The sequence below is a fragment of the Salvelinus alpinus genome, chromosome 3, assembly GCF_045679555.1.
Source record: "Salvelinus alpinus chromosome 3, SLU_Salpinus.1, whole genome shotgun sequence".
In the NCBI taxonomy this organism is placed as follows: domain Eukaryota; kingdom Metazoa; phylum Chordata; class Actinopteri; order Salmoniformes; family Salmonidae; genus Salvelinus; species Salvelinus alpinus.
In genome coordinates, this window is record NC_092088.1 from 29,360,236 (window position 1) to 29,365,348 (window position 5,113).

Here is a 5,113-nt window from a genome sequence, read left to right on the forward strand (position 1 = left end):
ACAGGACGCACCTGACTGGGAAGACGCACTGGAGGCCTAGTGCGTGGAGCTGGCACAGGTGGCGCCAGACTGGTGACACGCACTTCAGGGCGAGTGCGGGGAGCAGGCACAGGACGTACCGGACTGGGGAGGCGCACTGGAGGCCTGGTGCATGGAGCTGGCACAGGACGTACTGGGCTGTGGAGGCGTACTGGAGACCTGGTGCGTATAGCCGGCATCAATTGTACCGGAACTTTAACACACTTCTCAGGACGAGTACGGGGAGCTGACTCAGGTGGCATTAAACTAATTACACGCTCCTTAGGGCAACTGTCGTGCATCTTCCACCAACTTAACAACTCTCTCCGCTCTTTATCCTCCAATACCTCCATCCACTCTCTGACGGTCTCTGACTCTCTCTCCTTTCACTCTCCTCCAGTTTCTCCCTCTTCTCCCAGACTGGCTCTGGTTCACTCCTCGGCTCCACCGACCACTCCATGTGTCCCCCCCCCCCCCCAAATAAATGTTGGGGCTGTCTTTTGGGCTTTCTCTGTGGCCGCGAACCCCGGTGTCGTTGCTGTCCTCTCTCCTTGCGTCTCCCGCCAAGGAATGCGATCCTGTCCTGCCAGGATTTCTTCCCAAGTCCAGGATCCCTTCCCGTCCAGAATCTCCTCCCAAGTCCATGTTACCCTCTCCTCCTGGGCATGCTGCTTGGTCCTGTTGTGATGGGATATTCTGTCACGATCGTTTGTAGAAACGGACCAAGGCGCAGCGACTGTTGAGTTCCACATAATTTATTAATAGTGAAACTTAACATAAACAATAAACGAACAACGAACCGTGACTACACAGGTGCTACATACACTTACTCAAAATACAATATCCCATAAACACAGGTGGGAAAAACAGCTACTTAAATATGATCCCCAATTAGAGACAACCAGCAGCCTCTAATAGGGAATCATACACAATCACCTACAAAAACAAACCTAGAACCCCACGTAGAAATAATAAACTAGACTAACCCCCCAGTCACGCCCTGACCTACTCTACCATAGAAAATAAGGACTCTCTATGGTCAGGATGTGACATTGTACAGCATAAAGTGATGTTTAGCTGATTGTTAGTTTTTATACACTGCTCAAAAAAATAAAGGGAACACTTAAACAACACAATGTAACTCCAAGTCAATCACACTTCTGTGAAATCAAACTGTCCACTTAGGAAGCAACACTGATTGACAATACATTTCACATGCTGTTGTGCAAATGGAATAGACAACAGGTGGAAATTATAGGCATTTAGTAAGACACCCCCAATAAAGGAGTGGTTCTGCAGGTGGTGACCACAGACCACTTCTCAGTTCCTAGGCTTCCTGGCTGATGTTTTGGTCACTTTTGAATGCTGGCGGTGCTTTCACTCTAGTGGTAGCATGAGACGGTGTCTACAACCCACACAAGTGGCTCAGGTAGTGCAGCTCATTCAGGATGGCACATCAATGCGAGCTGTGGCAAGAAGGTTTGCTGTGTCTGTCAGCGTAGTGTCCAGAGCATGGAGGCGCTACCAGGAGACAGGCCAGTACATCAGGAGACGTGGAGGAAGCCGTAGGAGGGCAACAACCCAGCAGCAGGACCGCTACCTCCGCCTTTGTGCAAGGAGGAGCACTGCCAGAGCCCTGCAAAATGACCTCCAGCAGGCCACAAATGTGCATGTGTCTGCTCAAACGGTCAGAAACAGACTCCATGAGGGTGGTATGAGGGCCCGACGTCCACAGGTGGGGGTTGTGCTTACAGCCCAACACCGTGCAGGACGTTTGGCATTTGCCAGAGAACACCAAGATTGGCAAATTCGCCACTGGCGCCCTGTGCTCTTCACAGATGAAAGCAGGTTCACACGCACATGTGACAGACGTGACAGAGTCTGGAGATGCCGTGGAGAACGTTCTGCTGCCTGCAACATCCTCCAGCATGACCGGTTTGGCGGTGGGTCAGTCATGGTGTGGGGTGGCATTTCTTTGGGGGGCCGCACAGTCCTCCATGTGCTCGCCAGAGGTAGCCTGACTGCCATTAGGTAACCAGATGAGATCCTCAGACCCCTTGTGAGACCATATGCTGGTGCGGTTGGCCCTGGGTTCCTCCTAATGCAAGACAATGCTAGACCTCATGTGGCTGGAGTGTGTCAGCAGTTCCTGCAAGAGGAAGGCATTGATGCTATGGACTGGCCCGCCCGTTCCCTAGACCTGAATCCAATTGAGCACATCTGGGACATCATGTCTCGCTCCAGCCACCAACGCCACGTTGCACCACAGACTGTCCAGGAGTTGGTGGATGCTTTAGTCCAGGTCTGGGAGGAGATCCCTCAGGAGACCATCCGCCACCTCATCAGGAGCATGCCCAGGCGTTGTAGGGAGGTCATACAGGCACGTGGAGGCCACACACACTACTGAGCCTCATTTTGACTTGTTTTAAGGACATTACATCAAAGTTGGATCAGCCTGTAGTGTGGTTTTCCACTTTAATTTTGAGTGTGACTCCAAATCCAGACCTCCATGGGTTGATAAATTTGATTTCCATTGATACTTTTTGTGTGATTTTGTTGTCAGCACATTCAACTATGTAAAGAAAAAAGTATTTAATAAGAATATTTCATTCATTCAGATCTAGGATGTGTTATTTTAGTGTTCCCTTTATTTTTTTGAGCAGTGTATTTGATATTATTTTAAAAATAAATAGGTCTGTTATCTTTTCTACATACTTTGTCTGGTTTTTACTCATTTTAAGTTTTTATTCAGAAATGGTATTGGGAAAAAAAGCTGAACTTTTTTTTTTTACACTGTTTGGACTTGGCGACCCGAAACGGCCCACCCATTGATGTCAGTGGCAGAAAAATCCCTGGCTCTTTTGATGTCAAGAAATTCCTATAGAGGTAGAGCATAGCAAGGTGGGTGAGGCAGCGGCTGTGCTTCAAGCTCACCAGGCTAAAGCTGCTACACAGAAATCTGTCCACAACACAGCTGGAGCTTGAACCCAAGGAAGGGACCAAGATCCTTGAAACTTCCTTGAAACTTGCTTCATCTAAATAAAAATGTCAAAAAAAAATTACATTGAAAAACATCTGGAAACATTGCAATATTGATAAAGAAGCACTTCTTTACTTTTGAATGAAATTAATACATACATTTATTCATACAGTATTAAAAGTGTACCATTAAGCAATACGATATGTGTCCTCTCAGGGTTTTTTCTAGATCAAAAAGTGGCTTGGATGGTGGGTGTGGCAGGGGGCACGGTTGAACCGTCTGCACGGACAAAATGTGGATAAAGTTTTAGAGGTCCCGCCCTCGGCGGTGTAGAGTAATTTTGGCATTTTTAAGCCAATGTCCTTCAATTCTACAAATTTCTCCTTGGAAGTTGAGAGCCATTTTTGCCATTTTATAACACATTTCCTGCAATTCAACATATTCTGCCATGGAGCTGAGAAACTGTCTAGCTTTTACTTAGTTGTTAGTTCTCAGTGATTATATTATTTAGAAAAATATAGCTCCATTATCTTTTCTACATACTATATATCTGGTTTTACTCGTTTATGTTTACACTGAAAGCGTTTTTTCAATCTGAAATTTTATTGGGGAAAAAGTTATATATTTTTTAATATTACACTCTTTGGACTTGGCAACCTGAAACAGCCCGCCCAAGGATTTCAATGGCAGAAAAATCCCTAGCTCTTTTGATGTCAAGAAATTCCTTTTAAAGGAGCGCACAGGTAAATCATCATTGCACTGTAGGTTAAACAAATACAGAGTGGCTTCTGATGATAGAAGTCACAACATTCTGAATATTGAGTTAATGTGGTCTTTTGCAGTGGTCTTTTGCATCATTATTTCATTACAAATGTAACTGAAGCAAGCTTTGTTGTCCTTGTGAATCATTTCTCATATCTTCCCCCATCCAGGAGTACAACATTACAAAGCAACCCAATACCCAGGAGCCTCTAATGGCCTCTGTGCTGGCTGCTGCTCTTCCTCCTCGGGAACAGAAGCAAATACTGGGTGAGAATCTCTTCACCCTCATACAGAACATGCACCCCTGCCAGTCTAAGACGATCACAGACATGCTGCTGGAGTTAAAAAACTCTGAGTTGCTCCACATGCTGAAGTTCCCAAAGTACCTGTGGTCCAAGGTGGATGAGGAAGTGGCTGTGCCTCAAGCTCACCAGACTAAAGCTGCTACACAGAAATCTGTCCCCAACACAGCTGGAGCTTGAACCCAAAGGAGGGACCCCAATCCTTGAAATGTTCTTAAAACTTGCTTCACTGTAACATTTTTACATTGAAAAACATCTGGAAACATTGCAATATTGATAAAGAACGACTTATTTACTTTTTGAATGAAATGAACACTTACAGTATGTGATTGACCAGAAAATTTAAACAAAAATGTGTGTGTGTGTGTGTGAGTGAGAGTGATGGGCAGAGACCTAGCCTATCATCACATTTGTTTCAAATAATGATGCAAAAGACCACTGCAAAAGACCACATTAACTCAATATTCAGAATGTTGTGACTTCTATCATCAGAAGCCCATCTGCATTTGTTTAACCTTCAGTGCAATGATGATTTACCTTACAGAATTACAATTTAACCACAACAAAATAAAACAAAATATAGTGGATAATATTCCAGTCAACAATATCGACCTGACAGTGGAATAGGATGTCTCGACCTTAGGTCACACTAGCCATCTCTAGGGTACTGCAAGTCTGCAGTAACTCTCTTGCCTGTCTCCAGTCGTCACTAGCTTCTATAGCCACAAAGTCATAAACCCAGCCCATTTATACAATATATATTCTTAAAATTGTATTTTAAACCTAACCCTAACCTTATTCCTAACCCAAACCTTAAATTAAGTTTAGTTTTTTTGCCAATTTGGGATTTGCGGCTGTGGAATCTGACTTTGTGGCTATCAAAGCTAGTGGAAAGCGCATTGCTTTCCGGGTTCCTTGAGAAGTCCCTACCTCATTGAAGTTTGAATGTTAAAGGTAAGGGTTGGGGTTTTTGATTCATGGTATGGACGTCCCAAGGACCCCAGATAGCGCTGACTAGGGGAAACCCCTGTCTCCTCCCCTCGCAGGACCC